This window comes from Schistocerca gregaria, chromosome 5, assembly GCF_023897955.1.
Source record: "Schistocerca gregaria isolate iqSchGreg1 chromosome 5, iqSchGreg1.2, whole genome shotgun sequence".
NCBI classification, from domain to species: Eukaryota; Metazoa; Arthropoda; class Insecta; order Orthoptera; family Acrididae; genus Schistocerca; species Schistocerca gregaria.
In genome coordinates this window covers 445,695,355-445,713,896 of record NC_064924.1, presented here as the reverse complement: position 1 = coordinate 445,713,896, position 18,542 = coordinate 445,695,355, and positions in this window count along the sequence as shown.

Sequence of the window (18,542 nt, the reverse complement as noted above, 5' to 3'; positions counted from 1 at the left end):
GGATCTCTGGTATTCGCTGTCTGCATAAAGTGGGTCTCTCTTTAATACTATGCAACCGGTGCACCACGAGGGAATTATCCAAATGGGACGGAAATCGGTAGATGTGATGTACATGTAAAAACTAAAGTTCGTAAAGTGAGCAAGTCAATAACATCTTCGTCCACCTATGGCCCTTATATAAGCAGTTGCTCGGTTTTGCACCGATAGAACTGTTGAATCTTCCTCCTGACGGACATAGTGCCAAATTGCCAAATTCTGTCCAACCAGCAATTTAGAGTGTCGAAATCCGGAACTAGTTGCATGGTGCTGCCCGTTATGCTCCAAACGTTCTCAGTAGCGGGGGGGGGGGGGGGGGGGAGGGGGGCGTTCTGGGTGGGACAAGCAGTAGAAACTATCGACCTCTACGGGTCGGCATTATCTTGCTGGAATGTAAGCCCAGGATGGCATGCCATGAAAGGCAATTAAGCTGTAAGTAGAATATCGTCGACTTAACCACTGTGCTGTAAGGTTGAAGCGGATGGCAACCAAAAGGGTCTTACTATGAAATCAAATGTCTCCCCAGACCATCGCTTCTGGTTGTCGGGCCATATGGCGGGCGACAGTCAGGCTGATACCCCACCGCTGTCCAAGACGTCTGCACAGACTTCTTCGCTGGTCATTGGGGCTCGGTTAGAGGCGGGATTCACCAGTGAAGGCAGTTATACTCCACTAAGCGAGATTCTAGGCTGAAGACGGAACTGGAGGCGATCTAGACAGCCGTGGGTACCAAACTGACTGTCGTCATCAGATGGCCCGACAACCAGGAGTGGCGCTCTGGGATGCCATTTCATTTCATAGAAATACCCTCTTGGTCTGTCAGTCAATGCAAGCCGTCCTGCTCGCACATGGCGAGAGTGCTTGCTTCTCGTCATTTTCCTTGCGAAGCCCTACCTTCTTCATCAAGGTTGTCGGATCTGTCCGAAATTGAAAACGTTTTGGGAAGGGTCTTCCAGCGAGCTCAGGATTTTGATGATCTAAAGAACCCATTGGACAGAATTTGGCCTGACACACCTCAGGAGGACATCCAACAACATTGGCAATTAATGACAAAGCGAGTAACTGCTTGCACAAGGGCCAAAGGTGGTCCAACTCGTTGTTGAGTTACTCTATTTGTGAAGTTCCTTCTTTTGAATAAACCATTAATTTCTTCTCGAACTGGGGTCTGTACATAAACGTCACATCTCACATTTCCGTCCCGTTTCTTTTTGTCTAACAGTGTGTTTATTGATATTCTGTATTTAGAATATTTTTATAAGTGCAGATGTTCTAGAAAATCATCAGTTGTTGAGGTAATCTTCTTTAGTAAAAACAAAAATAAAAATAATTTATAATACGATATAAGTCAAAGAAAAAGTAAAATATAGTTCATAATATGATATACGTCAAGACAGTTCTTCTGTCAGAGCCAGTATACGTATCAGGGTCCCTAGCTAGTGGACTGTACTTTGAAGTTGCAGGAATGTGAAGCAGAAGATAGAATTCCTCAGGAAAACATGCTACAGAACCAATCCCTGATGACCCACCTGGAAGGGAAGCTTCCTATAAGACCATGTGAAGTTAAGGGGAACAATGTTGCACTGTGGATAACGTCTTATTAAACGAAAATTGTTAGGGGTGATCCAATGAAGCACGAAAGTACGGGTGCCACGCCTCGCAGGGGTACATTAATGAAGGGGCTCGTCTAGCTACAAACGAAAACCATCAGGCACAACAACAATTGGTTTATTCTCATAAAATGTCAAGAAAAATGATTTACTTACTGAAGCAAACATATAAACGTATAATAAGTGGACAAGAGACTGCAAATACGAAAAAAAACCTATGGAACAGGTTGATGGATACATGAAAGTATGTTGTGAAACGATTTCGCGGATACACCCAATGACTTTGGAGAGGATTAATGATTGAAAGAGAGATCCAGGAAAAGCAAGACTGAACACCAATACTTTTGCCATAGTGCATGGTGGGTGCAATTAGCTGGATGTAAGTGGTACATATGTGCAATGAAACTCTGATACAGATTAACTAGTTTCGTGTCCCTCTTGCCTTTGTGGCTGCATCGACGCCACTTGCGTACCACTTCTGAACGGCGCGAGAGTGTAAGTCGTCTGAGTCCAGCTAGGCCTTTGTAGTTTGCTCCATGTTGGAGGCATCTCTCTCTATTAATATCTTCGACGCCTACCGAAGGTGAAGTACGTTCTCGATGACGTCTCTAAAGCCAGTGTTCTCTTCGACTTTTGGGCCACAAATGTCTTTTAGTTTACTCTGTGACTCTTGGCTGGTGCTGATACTGCCAGGCATTTACAATAGTGGAATGGCGTGGGATATAAGATAGATAATCTTTCTCACTACATGGCAGATCTCCACCCACAGTGAACCAAAAGCTTTGCACGTAGGTATGCACGGAAATTCGTCCCTTCTGTGAGCCAGTCACAGAACCTCTAACCAGGATCTGAACAAACATTTCTGAATGGTACAGTAGAGGCCAACGGCTGGTCCCACCATCTGAAGCTCTATGTTTTCACCTGACCTTCAGATCTTGTCTAGCCTAAATCTCGTATAGACCAGTTTCATGGAACAGAGATTGATCACTCCTACACTTATGCTGTGGGACACAGATGCTGCCATTTTCCTATTATGTACCCGCTCAGAGAGGGCTTTCAGCATCTACCAACTGCACCCCACTCTGGTCCTCCTAAGTTAACGTTCCTGCTTTGACCAAGCTAAAGGAAGCTCCGAAGGCTGCAGAAAAAATAGGTCTCCATCAACGTATTAAGAGGAAAGGAGAAGACGAAGTAATTAGCAGTGAGATCATTAGCAACAGTGAATAATTTCTGCAGTTTTCATGCAGCTTTAAAGAGCTGACTGTACTGACGCTTAGTATCCACGAATTACATTATAAACATAGGTAACGTGACAGGTCGAGCATAAACTATCATGTAAAGCCACACGTACTCTTAAGTTCGTTAACACTATGTGCAAGAAACGTTTGATATTTTCATACTAATTTTATAGATTCGAAAGCAGCAGAATCATAGGAACTGCCTAAAATTTGCAGTCCTAAGAACATCAATCCCAGCTTGTTACAAGAAAGCAGGATCGATATACAGTTAGGAGAAACTAGAGAAAATCTACGAATTAGAAAGTAGGAGAAGAGTTGATAGTAAATAATCTAGCATTCCGAATACTAGTAACGAAATTCTTCTTCACAGTGCTGCTTAGATTGCTAAGAAATATAAGAACAGAAGGAAAAACATAAATAATGAAAAGTACCACTGTAAAGAAACACACTTACCAGCTAGAATATTATGACCAGGCGATAAGAGCGTCATCTGGCGAGGCACGGCTGCCTGTCAGATACACGCACGGTTCATGTAGTATCAATGTGCGTCCTGTCTGTGCGTACATAGAATACGGAAAGCGCGCGATCTACCTCAGTTTGACCGAGCGCAGATTGTGATGGCACGGAGGATCGGCATGGGCCTTCCGGAGACTGCAACATTTCTCGGGTGTTCGAGGAGTACTGATGTGAGTGTCTTCAACACATGGCGAAACCAGGGTGAAACCATGTCCAGACGTCGAGGAATTAGGCGGCCACTCCTCGTTACCGATGTCGGACGTCCAAGGCTGGGAAGGCATAAAACAGGATAGGCGGCCAACTGTTCCGGAACTAACATAAGACTTTAATGCTTGACAGCGTACAAGCATGTCTGAGCACACAGTGCACCGAACACTCCCAACGATGGGCAGCCGACGACCCATGGACGTATCAATGTTCACACCACGAAATTGGCAACTACGACTGAAATGGACACGTGACCATCGGCACTGGACGTTGGCACTGTGGCAGAGAGTTCCATGGTCTGATGAGTCCCGATTCTTAATTCACCATGCCGATGAGAGGGCGTGAATCCGTCGTCTTTCATGGGAACAGCTCGTTGACACCTGTATTGCGGGACGGTGATAAGCTGGCGGCGGCTCCATTATGCACTGGGAGACGTCCACGTGGGCATCCATGTGTCAAGCGCAGCCCTTGCAGGGCGGCGTGACGGCCAAGGATTATCGTACACAGGTTGCAGTCTACGTACACCCCTTCATTGCGATCACATCACCCAACGACAGTGGTATTTTTCAGTAAGATAATGCGCTATGTCACAAGACCAGGAGTGTCATGGAATGGTTCGAGAGCCATAGTGGCGAGATCCAATTGATGTGATGCCCCCCCCCCCCCCCTCTACGTAGATCTGAACCCGAGTAAAATGTGGGGTATGACTAGAAGTGGCACAAACCGCATCGCCCCCTCCTTCGAATTTATGGGAATTAGGTGACCTGTGTGTGTAGATGCGGTGCCGACTCCCTCCAGCGTCTTACCAAGGCATTATCGCTTCCAGGTCGTGACGCGTCGCCGCTGTTACACGTGCCGAAGATGGACATACCACCTATTAGGTAGGTGGTCATAATGTTCTGGCTGATCAGTGTAGTATGAAATTTCTCAGAAAATACTACTGAAGATATTTTATGAGCATAAGAAGACCAGAACCATCCCGCTAATTACCAAGTGGAAATTGGCCCCTTAGTTGGGAAAAATGAAGAGAAAAGAAGATATCCGTCAAGTACTCATATGTCAGTAATAACAAAGAGTCGTTTACTTTAATCTACATTTTAATTTGTGTATTAGAGCTATCTTTGGTAACGGATCACAAAATTGATCCACTATCCATACTATGTGATTAAGGTATCCGGACACCTGGATGCCAAAGACTTACAAGTACGTGGCACCCTCCATCGGTAATACTGGAATTCAATACGGTGTTGGCCCACCCTTACCCTTGATGACAGCTTCCACTTTCACACGCATACGTTCAATCAGGTATTGGAAGGGTTCTTGGGGAATGGCGGCCCATTCTTCACAAAGAGTTGCAATGAGGAGAGGTATCGATGTCGGTCGGTGGGGCCTGGCAAGAAGTTGGCGTTCCAAAATAACCCAAGGTGTTCTATAGGATTCAGGTCAGGACTCTGTGCAACCCAGTCCATTACAGGGATGTTATGGTCGTGTAACCACTCCACGTCACAGGATGTGCGTTATGAACAGGTGCTCTATCATGTTGAAAGATGCAATCACCGTCCCCGAATTTCTCTTCAAGAGTGGGAAGCAAGAAGGTGCTTAAAACATCAATGTTGGCCTGTGCTGTGATAGTGCCACGCAAACAACATGGGGTGCAAGCATCCTCCATGAAAAACACGACCACACCATGAACCACCGCCTCCGAATGTTACTGTTGGCTCTACACTGGTTGGCAGATGATGTTCACTGGGAGTTCACCATACCCACACCCTGCCATCGTATCACCACATTGTGTTCCGTGATTCGTCACTCTGTTCAAGAATCACATCAGAAGGATGTATACTAGGAAAAGGTCGGGTGACACGACGAGATTTCAGTTAGATTTCATTATGGTCAGACAGAGATCCTGAAATCAGATAGTGGATTGTAAGGCGTACCCAGGGGCGTATATAGATTCAGATCGAAATTTAGTAGTGATGGAGAGACTCGTCAGGAAGAATAAACGCACAAAGAAGTGGGATACGGCAGTACTAAGAAATGACGATATACGCTTGAAGTTCTCTAAGGCTATAGATACTGCAATGAAGAATATCTCAGTAGACAGTACAGTTGAAATGAATGGACATCTCTAAAAAGGCAATCACAAAAGTTGGGAAGAAAAAGACAGGTTCAAAGAAGATAACTGCGAAGAAACTATAGGGAAGGCAAACATAGGTACAAAGAAGGTAGCTGCAAAGAAACCATGGGTAACAGAAGAAATACTTCAGTTGCTCGATGAAAGGAGGAGGTACAAAAATGTTCCGGGAAACTCAGGAATACAGAAATACAGATCGCTGGGGAAGGCAGTAAAATGGAAGGGCACGGATGCTAAGACGAAATGTGAAGAAATAAAAAAAGAAATGATTTTCAGAAGGACAGACTCAGCATACAGGAAAGTCAAAACATTTAAAACAAGGGTGGTAACATTAAGAGAGCAACGGGAATTCAAGTGTTAAACGCAGAGGAGACAGTGGATAGGTGGAAAGTACATGCTGAAAGCCTCTGTGAGGGGGAAGATTTGTCTGACGTGATAGAAGAAGAAACAGGAGTCGATTTATAAGAGACAGAGGATCTAGTATTACAATCACAATTTAAGAGAGCTTTGGAGGGCTTAAGATCAAATAAGGAAGAAGGGACAGATAACATGCCATCAGTGTTTCTGAAATCATTGTGGGAAGTGGCAGCAAAACGACTATCCACTTTGATGTGTAGAATGAGTGAGGCTAGCGACATAGCATCTGACTTTGGACGAAATATGTTGCACACAATGGCGAAGATAGCAAGAGCTGACAAGTTCAAGAATTATCGTACAATCATCGTAACAGCTCAAGCATCCAAGTTGCTGACAAAAATAATATACAGAAAAATGGAAAAGAAAGTTGAGTATGTGCTAGATGACGATCAGTTTCGCTTTAGAAAAGGTGGCAGCACGAGAGAGGTAATTCTGACATTGCGGTTAATAATGGAAGCAAGAATAAAGAAATGGTTATAGGATTTGTCGACCTGGAAAAAGCGTTTGACAATATAAAATGCTGCAAGACATTCGTAATTCTGAGAAAAATAGGGGTAAGCTATAGAGTGAGACGGGTAATAAATAGTATGTACAAGAACCAAGAGGGAATAGTGAGAGTTGACGACCAAGAACGAAGTCCTCGGATTAAAAAGGGTGTACATCTAAGATGGAGTGATGGAACTTAAAGACAGGTTCAGAAATGGAATTGAAATTCAAGGTGAAAGGCGATCAATTATACGATTCACTGGTGACATTTCTATCCTGACTGAAGGTGAGGAAGAGTTACATGATCTGCTGAGTGGAATGAATACTCTAATGACTACAGAATATGGATTGCTTGTAAATCGAAGAAGGATGAAAGTAATGAGAAGTAGTAGGAATGAGAACAGCGAGTACCTTAACATCAGGATTGATGGACACGAAGTAGATGAAGTTTTAACAATGGCAACAAGGGCATTCCTGCCCAAGAGAAGTATACTAGTATCAAACACAGGCCTTAATTTGAAGAAAAATCTTCCGAGAATGTACGTCTGGAGTATACCATTGTATGGCAGTGAAACATGGACTGCGGGAAAACCAGAACAGAAGAGAATTAAAGCATTTGAGATGTGGTGCTACAAACTTAATTTCAAAATTAGGTCAACTCATAAGCCAACGAGTGAGGAGGTTCTGCGCAGAATCGGAGAGGGAAGGAGTATGTGGAAAACACTGATAAGGAGAAGGGACAGGATGATAGGACATCTGTTAAGACATGAGGGAATAACTTCCATGGTACTTGAGGGAGCTGTAGAGAGCAAAAACTGTAGAGGATGACGGAGATTGGAATACATCCAGCGAATAATTGAGGACTTATGTACCAAGTGCTACTCTGAGATGAAGAGATTAGCACAGGAAAGGAATTCGTGGCGGGCCGCATCAAACCAGTCAGTAGACTGATGACCAAAAAAAAAAAAAAAAAAAAAAAAAAGCACTCAGATATCGATAGTCACAATCTGAGGGCGAAACACGGTAGCGCGATTCTAAGCATTGTTGTGAGACGAGGTCTGTCTGCGAGAGTGGATGTAGTAGTGTCGGTCGAGAGCTCGGACTCAGAAGACGTGTCACTCTGCCCTCACGTCGGTGATGGCAGATCTTATCGCACTCAAGGCCTGATTTCATTCATTTCACTCAGTTTCACTGTTGATCGTTTCCGTAGATAATTAATCAATGTGAGTCAAAAATCTTAAAAGGAGCACACAAGCAAAATACTGCAGAGGAACTACCTTTAATTTAACCGTATTACATAGCATTTATTCCTTTAAGGGAGAAATGCCTTTCATTACATCAAGTGAAAGTTTTACCTGCGTTTTAAATTGGTTTGTGTCTTATTAAATTGCCGCAATATTTGGTTACAGACGCGTTTTTTTTCTGATATTACCCCTCCGAGAACTATTATCAAAAAGGGTTTTTTATTTTATTTGTGATTTTTCTTTCAGAAAGATGAAGCAATTGAAAACTGAGAATGGAAGTGAGAAATGTCAGCACTAGTACTGAAGTAGCCCATGTTTTAGCATTTACGTAAGACGGTGTACTGCCCTCCCTCACGCTTTCTACTTGGGAACTAATAAGAGACTGCCAACATTTCGATCCGACAATACGCTCGTATACGGCAACTAGTTCCCGACTAGCGGCCAGGTGCAATGATCACGGTAAATTGTATGGAGACTCCGACGCTACATGCGTCGCTACCTCATTTGGTTTGCTGCGGCCTCTCTAGCAAATGTTGAAACAAGACGACGCGAGAGCAAATACAATGAGCCCGAGGTAATCCTATTTCCGGGAAAAGCCGTAAATCTCGCCACACTAGTATCTGGGAGTCTCGTGGCAGAATACCAGCTGTTTCAAAATGAATATCTGGGTTTTAAGGTTTTGTAGCAGTCATTACATTAGACTTACAATTACAAACAATACGTTAAATGAAAGAGCAACACAAACAATTTTGTTTGCGTAACTGCTTGCACAAGCACTGTTTCATGGGTCTTCCGTAGCAAATATGGCAACTAGTGAACAAAAAACTTTTCGTGTTAATATCTGCAAGGACTATATTTGTTGTTATAATGCATCGTATGTTCCACAATGAGTTCCGTTGTAAACCTTCATGTGTTAAGATCTGTCGATGGTATCATGAGTTTGAAGACATCATCTTTCTTTGAAAAGTCAAAAATACGAGATAACCAAGAGTGACGGGAAAACCTGTCGAGGGAGTGAGAGAGTTTTTCTGCACAGCCCAAAAAATCAGTTCAGAAGGCTATTCATGAATTAGCAAATTCCAACGTCATTCTGGAGACATTTAAGGAGACGCTTATAACTATATTCTTATCTTTTGTAGTTGTTACAAGCTCGAAAGCTATGCTTCAGTTGCCAACTTTGCAAACGAAATGTTTGTACAAGATTTTTCTGGATCGTGTCGTCCTCAGTGGTGAATCGACATTTCACCAAAATGGAAATGTGAACACACATATGTGCGGATGTGTGCAAATCCCCACAAGATGGTACAGTTGTAATCAGACTCCCCTAACCTGAATACTTGCTGTGCCCTATCCCAGTGGAAAGTTTATGGGCCTTTGTTTTTCGGTGAAGCAACTGTAACTTGTTTTTCTTATCTTGTAGGAAGGTGAGCCACAAAACTTAATTTGGCAGGAAGATGGTTCGCTGCCTCACCGGCATAACTCAGTATGGTTCGCTCCAACTGACTCTCGGCGCGGTGGCTGATGGGAGCGACTTAAATGGAAATGCTTTTACGGTCGTCGTCATCAGCCACCGCGCCGAGAGTCAACTTCGGATATGCGACTGGTTAAACGGCGTTATACCCGACAGCTGGAATCACCACAAGGGGCCAGATGACAGCTTGTTTGGCATGGCATCTACGTCCACCTAATCTGATGACATGCGATTTTTACCTTCGTGGTTTCATAAAGGGTCGTGTACAAGCCTTCGCTACCAGGTGATACAGTCGACTTGATAAACACTATTGAGACAGTTATGGAAACAGCTACTCCAGACACACTGATAAAAAATGGTTTAAATCGCTGTGAGCACTAAGGGACTTAACATCTGAGGTCGCCAGTCCCCTAACCTTAGAACTTCTTAAGCCTAACTAAACTAAAGACATCACACACCTACATGCCCAATGCAGGATTCGAACCTGCGACCGTAGCAGTCGCGTGGTTCCGGACTGAAGCGCCTAGAACCGCTCGGTCACATCGGTCGGCACTACTCCTACCTCTGTTCCTTTTCCTTCCTTTCATTCCCTAACTTTGGACCAATTATCGGTAGTTTCAAAATGAATATCGCGGTTTTAAGGCTTTGTAACATTTATTTATTCAATTTACAGTTATAAAGAATACATGAAATGAAAGAGCAAGTAAAAGAAATATTCTTACATATGAATGACTGTGAGATCTTCCCAAACATTTATCAGTGTAGCCGGCCACTGTGGTCGAGCGGTTATAGGCGCTTCAGTTCGGAACCACGCGGCTGCTACGGTCGCAGGTTCGAATCCTGCCTCGGGCATGGATGTGTGTGATGTCCTTAGGTTAGTTAGGTTTAAGTAGTTCTCAATGGTTCAAATGGCTCTGAGCACTATGGGACTTAACATCTGAGGTCATCAGTCCCCTAGAACTTAGAACTAATTGAAATTAACTAACCTAAGGACATCACACACATCCATGCCCGAGGCAGGATTCAAACCTGAGACCGTAGCAATCGCGCGGTTCCAGACTGAAGAGCCTAGAACCGCTCGGCCACAACGGCCGGCTAAGTAGTTCTAAGTCTAGGGGCCTGATGACCTCAGATGTTAAGTCCCATAGTGCTTATAGCTATTTGAACAATTTTTGTAGGATGAGGGGAAGAGAGCATTCATTGCCCTGATTCTTCGTTCTGAGTTTTCTACAGACTACAGAATAAATTTTTTCGGCTTCTTGATAAAATGGTCTACCGCCTGTGCATACTGCTTGCGGGGCTGATGATCCACTTACAGTTTGCTTCCTCGATTAAGTGCTGTTGCATTTCCAAAGTAAAGTTTATTAGTGCTGTTGAGCAGCACGGATTTATATCATGCAATAGCACAAACTGATTGTGCTTGCGATGAAATAAATCCTGAAACAGCAATACTATTTACTAAACGAAGACACCCGTAAGCGGAACATGAGACCTTCACCAACATCTACAAATATACTTCGCAAGACAAGTCACGATGCGGTACACTTCCACACGGATAACGGTTACATAAGTTGTGTAGTTGAGACATTCAGCCGTAGAGCTCGTCTTCATTGCCACTCCCCACCCCCACCCCCCCCCTCAAGCTAGTTTCCTGTTCCCCCGCCCTCATACGTAAGGTACAATCTTTGAGGCTGAGGTTTGTTTGGTGTGAGAGGAGTGTTCTGAATTTTGAAACTTTCATACCAGTACTACTATAAGGACTTTTATGCCTTTACATGGTGCAGTCTTATAAAATAATTTCAAATGTAGAGCTGTATTGTAAACTTCATAGATTACTTTTCAGACGTTATTGTCAAAGGGAACTGTTAACTGTTGCGAAGAATATGTGTTCAGTATCTGATGTTAGTCTGGAGGCGTGCTCTGCGATTTCATGCAATGATGGCCGGTGATGTGACTGACTGTGTATATTGCAAGGAACCAGGTAAATGGAGAAACTGGGGCTACTCATAAAAAAACTATGGTCGAATTATGTTCTTTCCAATTATCATCAGTTTGTTAGTAGTAATTTCTCCCTACATATACTAGTATCTACTAGAATCAACTGTCATTAAAAGTACAGCCCAGAATTTCTAATTCGGTACTTTTTATTTGATCAGATTTTTACAGCAGGGCAGCAATACATACGGTAACACGAAAATTGTACTCGAGTACTATACTGAGAGATGTCAATAGTTTCCCACTTTTACCAATGTGATAAGCCTTTGTTCACAGTCAGTCTTGTGGGAGTTCGAGAGGGGAGAGTCTTATACCTAGATCATAGGGTACCTAGTGATATATGATGCTTCTTCGTTTGTACTTCTGTTTAGTGACTGATTTTCGGACCATTTGGAAGAATGCGGATTAGAGACCACCATAAACAGTTCCCAACATTTTCTAGAGTTTTTCTTGTTGCCAGACATGATGCTATTTTCTGTGCAGCACTTGTAAATACTTTGAGTTCTACACGTTTAAGTGTTGTGTATTACGTTAAAGCTATATGGAATATATTGTTAACTCTTCAGCTATGGCTTATAAAAGTCCATATATTTTTAAAACCAGTTACATGACATGTGAACGGTAAAGGCACACTTCGCCGGTAGTGCACCATCTTGTATCTTGAAACACAAGGTCTGTTACCACGGAACATGGGATATTTGCAAATTAACTGAGTTTCCTTAATTTCTTAACAATTTTACCTGTCTTGAAAATAGAAATTTATGTTTGTTTCTAGTAGTTTCTGTTTCAAAACGTGTTTATCACATAAGACGACTAAGGCAGCACTGGGTGGATGACCTGGCAAAGGACATAGTAGCCGTGAGGACTGAACACACATGGAGGAACCGAGGGCAAGACAGAATGGAATGAAGGTAGTTTGTGTAAAAACGTTACAAATGTGTGTGAATTCGTAAGGGACCAAACTGCTAGCCGGCCGCTGAGGACGAGCGGTTCTAGGCGTTTCAGTACGAACCCACGCTGCTGCTACGATCGCAGTTTCGAATTCTGCCTCGGACATGGATGTGTGTGATGTCCTTAGTTAGTTAGGTTTAAGTAGTTCTAAGTCTAGGGGACTGATGACCTCAGATGTTAAGTCCCATAGTGCTTAGAGCCATTTGAACCAATTGAACCAAACTGCTGAGGTCATCGGTCCCTAGATTTAACACTAGTTAAACTAACTTACGCGAAGAACAGCACACACATCCATGCCCGAGGGTGGATTCAAACCTCCTGCGGGAGGGGCCTCGCAATCCGTGAAATGGCGCCTCAAACCACGAAGCCACTTCCCGCGGTAGTTCGTGCAAGCAGGGCATGGTTTGCAAGACCTGAAAGCACTGGATATGTATGTATGTACATTTTTAACTTATAGCTGGTTTTCTATCACACTTTTACTTAGTTTGATTTCACTTGCTGTTTATTGGTGTGTAGCAGAGTAATAATACAAAACATATGTGATTAAATGCGGTACTGCCGGGATTTCCTCGACTGTAACACTGTAAATTTTATTAGAATATTTGTTCTTAGCTACATAACCATGTCGTACCTCGGAACATGTTTTGCACATAAAGATTTTTTTATAATATTCCTGAGTATTTTTTATAATTTCAGAGTATAGCACATAAAACTGAATGTTTTCCTGTAAAAGTGAAATAAAATATATTATGCATATATTACAGAGATGTCTAAAGGCGAAAGTCTGAGAGATTTCCCCTATATATCGAACTGTGTATGGGATTTGCAATGCATGAGTTGTATAGCTAATTTTGAACTGCGAGTAATAATATGATGAAATTAAATCACTAAAATTATGTGATTCTTCATGCACAGGGCTATGTTATTACCACGTGTAGCTGTAGATACAATTAATTCCTTAAAATGCTGGCCTCAGCAACTTGGAGTGGAAAGGTCGCAGACGCCTCCTGGCTGTGTGCTAGCCGCATTCATCCCAAATAGAACTGTCTCGTGTCCCATTAATAACCGAAACCCGTCTTGAAAGCCGGCCGCTATATTTCATTCTTCTGTTTCATTTTCCGACTTAATTATATTTGTCTTTCTCTCCTGTCGAGGTTATTTATGACTCTCTTAGCTTGCTCTGTTGAATCGCATATTAATATTTAAATGACCAGAAGTGGCCGAAGAAGTTAGCGTGGCAGTATTTCCATAAACTAGACGCGCGCTCTTTTATTTCTCTTGTTGACAACTTCATGTTCTTTCGTTTTTGGTTTATCGTATTCATCGGAGAATGCAGTGCCGACGGGAAAATGAGCAAACCTTTTTACATGGGAATTACACTGACTAATCCACGAAAGTTGTCGATTCGTTTTGAGGCACAATATCACCAATAAATAGGTGAGTAACTCTGGCTACAGACATGTATTTTCCAACAATGTAAGATTCTTTTAACTACTTTGATGGTGGTATCGGTTCAAATGCAACACGCGAAACAGAAACTCACTTATTTGGATGCTGCTTGTGAGTTTACCATATTATTTAATGATAAATGCTTTTGGTCAACATTTCAAAAAAATTGGTGTAGTAGAATGGATTGGAAATAAATAAAGCACCATTTTCTGTAGCGGGAAAAGGTGTATCCAATGAGTCTCGTGTGATCCTCTCATGTGAAGTATCCATGAAATATCGAGTAAAAAGTGAGGCACCTGGAAATGATGAAGTTTAAATGGTAGTAATTCCTGTAAGAACGCATTCAGTTTAAATGTAGCGGCACAATCTAACAGAAACTGTAGGTAAAAAAATGGTTGTTACCTGAAGGTCAAAATGCTAAACATTGAAACGACGTTCGATTATCAAATACCAGTGTTTCTCTTCTCTTTCATAGGATAGAATTTGGCATAAACTCGTGTCACAAGGTAATATGTAGCGCATTTGTTTGATTTCATTTTCGACTTTGCGACAATGACCTCGTTCTCAATGGGGCTTTAAATTCTAGTTTTTCTTCCTCCTCGTTCTTCATGTTTGCAAAACACTATGAATGTACTTAATGTAAGGAAACAGTATAATATACACGCGAACCATTAATTAAGCTACGTTAGAATAGTGATATGTTTTATGCAAAACAGTCTGTGTTGGTTCTGAAAAGCGTTCTGACTCTTTATGAGAAATGTTACGTAATTTGATGACATTTTTTTCAGTGAGATTATGATCTCTGCGGTCGACAATATCAAAAGCTAAGATATATTTCGATTTTGTTTCCTATTCTGTGTCAACAAATGCTAAAGATTTCTTTCGATGACGAAAATTCTGTGTCCCCACAAAGGATTTGCAACAGATAGACTATGTGGATTTTTCATGTTATACACTGACCGAGGTTTTACACTGACCGAGGGTTTGATATTGTGTATACCTCTTGTACAGCTTTCTACAATAACAGTACATCGTGATAACGTTAACAGTTGATGACACTAGTTGTGTTATAACCAAGTCATAATGTTATTGTTAGTTACTAATGGTATTATTTTGTTACAAGCTTGTTTTACGTTTATTAGTGAGTGAGGTGTCGTCCTGGTGTCTCAAAGACTTCGTAATCGGACTGCCTGTTTAAATTCCCACCCCTACATCTAAGTTTATAATGGAGGGCAGAAAATGAAAGCTTCACAATTTTTTATTCTGTTCTCAATATCGATTGAGATACTGCCTCTCATAAATATTACTCGACCAAATTTCCCACTTTGCTGACGTAAATAACAACTTACTGTCGCTATGGGGCTCCGAATTCTAGCGCGTAACCAGGCGTTTTGTAATGCAAGTATGTCGGTTGGTTGGTCGGTTTGGAGGCAAAGCTACCAAACCTATATAGGTATGCAAGAAACAGCGTGCTGTAATCGAGTTTCTAACGGCGCAAAACTTCGTCCACACATGGAGTACCGTCTCCTTCAGCATGAACATGCCAGACCATACACGAGCGCTGCAACATCCCCAACAATCCGACGCCTTTGCTTCAATGTCATCGATCATCCTCTATACAGTCCCGACTTGGCCGCATCCGATTTTCATATTTGCAGAACAAAAAGACAACTTGCGGTGCTAGACGTTGTGGCTCCGCCAACGAAGTCAGACATAGACAATGGAGAAAAGAACAGCAATCGATCGCGAAATCCGTCGTTTTATTACAGCAGATCTAGATTTCAACTATTACACAGTCATCTTCAGTGCTAAAAATTACAAAACACGAGACCCAGGTACAAATATAAGATAAATGAAATATGATTAAATCAAGGTCGTAAGCTGCCGACAGGCGTTGATATACATCAACGGGGACAGTTGAAAATGTGTGCCCCGTCCCAGACTCGAATCCGGGATCTCTTGCTCACATGGCTGATGCTCTATCCATCTTTTTTCTTGTTTCTTTTTTTTTCATTTTGTTCGGCATTGTTCGTTGCGTTTGGTCTGGGCAGACTTCACAAGACATCAGTTCAAGCTGATCGTTGATTCCTTTACTCAGTTCTTTCTTTATTACAGAGGGCAAGCAGCTCTCTGCCCGAACACGATGAGCTACCGTGCCGGCTTTGTTTTATTTTTCGTTCCATTTGTTCGGGACGGACGTCCCAAGACACCCATTCAAGTTCATCGTTGATCCATTTACTCAGTTTCTTCTTACACAGGGTGACTAACCTTCTGACCGAACACGCTCATCCATCTGAGCCACCGAGGGCACAGAGAATATTGCGACTGCAGGGATTTATCCCTTGCACGCTCCCCGCAAGACCCAAATTCCCAGCTTAATGTCCACACACTACATTCGTAGTGCCCCTGCCCTTTACACTCATTACTTGCGGCAGACAATCTTGCCGAGTTCCGTAAGAGTACGGGCAATTCGTGTGCATTGCACAGAAGGTCAATGGCGAGTTAACCTTAACTATATGAAGATGGTATTGGTTCTTTCGGACATGTTTAAAGATCAAATACCATCGGTGACCATGCAGAATGAAATGATAATGAAATCAAGAACATAGGATGCTGTGCCCCAAAAATGGTTCAAATGGCTCTGAGCACTATGGGACTTAACATCTATGGTCATCAGTCCCCTAGAACTTAGAACTGTTAAAACATAAACATGAGGACATCACACAACACCCAGTCATCACGAGGCAGAGAAAGTCCCTGACCCCGCCTGGAATCGAACCCGGGAACCCGGGCACGGGAAGCGAGAACGCTACAGCACGACCACGAGCTGAGGACAATGTGTGCCCCGACCGGGACTCGAACCCAGGATGTCCTGCTTACATGGCAGACGCTCTATTTATCTGAGGCACCGAGGGCACAGAAGATAGTGCGACTGCAGGGAATTTTGCCTTGCTCGCTCCCCGCAAGACCCACATTCCCAACTTAATGTCCACTCACTACACTCATAGTGCCCCTGCCCAGTACACTCATTATTCGGGGCAAACAATCTGTTCTAGTCCCGTAAGAGTTCGGGCAATGTGTGTGCATCCAGCTCAGAAGAAAGTCAATGGCCGGTTAGCTTTAACTATATGAAGATGGTATCTGTTCCTCCGGACGCGTCATGTAAATATAAGATAGGCTGTCGTTTTATTATAGTAGATCTACATTTCGACTACTACATAGTTATATTCAGTGCTAAAAATTCCAAAACAGGAAAATCGGGACAAGTATAAGATAGTTGACTCGGCATCACAGGTGCAAAAATAAATAAATAAATCTGCACCAAAGAAGGTTTCACAGGATCAAAGTAGTCGCTTTTCTGTCAAAGCATCTCTGTTGCACTTCCGTACGTGTTATGTCGACCTGTTAAGATTCTGGCAACTCCTCAACTCTTCTCCGATATCATAGGCTTAGACTGCTGCCATACTATCCCTAGAAAGACTCCAAACACTGTACCAGTGTTCTAGCGAATGGAACTGGCGTGCTTTTGAACCTGCTTATTGTAGTCATGCCCCTCCATACTTCCCTCTATTACCTAACCAACTATTCGTTGATAACTCAAGACGTGTACTACCAAGAAATCTCTTTTTATTGTCAATTTATAACATAAATTTCCTTTCTCCCAATTTCATTTAGTACTACTCCACTCCGCTCCCATCAAAGTTCCGATGTTCTCCTGTAGCTGCACGTTTCAAAAGCTTATATTCTCTTCTTGTCTAAAGCACACTTTTATCTTCCGAACACACAGATTAACTCCTCGGATCACCTGACAAATTTATATCTGATATTAAGAAGCTTCGCCGGCCGCGGTGGTCTCGCGGTTCTAGGCGCGCAGTCCGGAACCGTGCGACTGCTACGGTCGCAGATTCGAATCCGGCCTCGGGCAAGGATGTGTGTGATGTCCTTAGGTTAGTTAGGTTTAAGTAGTTCTAAGTTCTAGGAGACTGATGACCACAGCAGTTGAGTCCCATAGTGCTCAGTTCATTTGACCCATTAAGAAACTTCTCTACAAATGTGTTCATTATTAATACCAGTCAGCATTTAATATTCGTTCTGCTTGACTTAGATTGCTGTGAAACCCATCTACTACTTTCAGTGACTCATTTCCTACTTTAAGCCTCTCGGTATCGCCTGATTCCAATCACTGCGTCCAGTTACCCGTGTTCTATTTTTGTTGGTATTTATCTTATAATTTCAGGACACTAGTCACTCCGTTCAACTGATATTCCGAACCTTTGCCGTATCTAATAGGGTTACAATACCATAAGCAAACTTCCAAGTGTTATTTCTTTTTTTTTTAACTTTTTTATTTCTATATATTTCTTTTTGATTTTACACTGTGACAACCTTTCTATCTTTGTATGACATTCTAAGCCTCTCAGGACTATTTTATTCACGACAGACGTACACGTAGCGTTCCTGAAATCCTTATGACTCTTCAGCCTTGGCTTTTTGTCTCACACAGTGCAGTACTTTGGTAAAAGTCATTGCCAAACGCTTAGGTAACACTTCGTTAATGGAACGGACCTCTCCGTCTTCCTAGATCATGTTTCCTTGACGGCACAGCGTTCATAGACAAGAAACAGGGCACTTCCAACGGAACGGGCGCCCATGACCCCTGCCATGGGGGGCGTTCGACGTAAAGGCTAATTGAGCGTAATAAGCTGAACGCGATCTGAGGTGCGCGCCCCTGCAGGTGTTGGGTTACCATCGACGCGCTCTGATACTCGCGGCCTTCACCGCCCGCGGCTG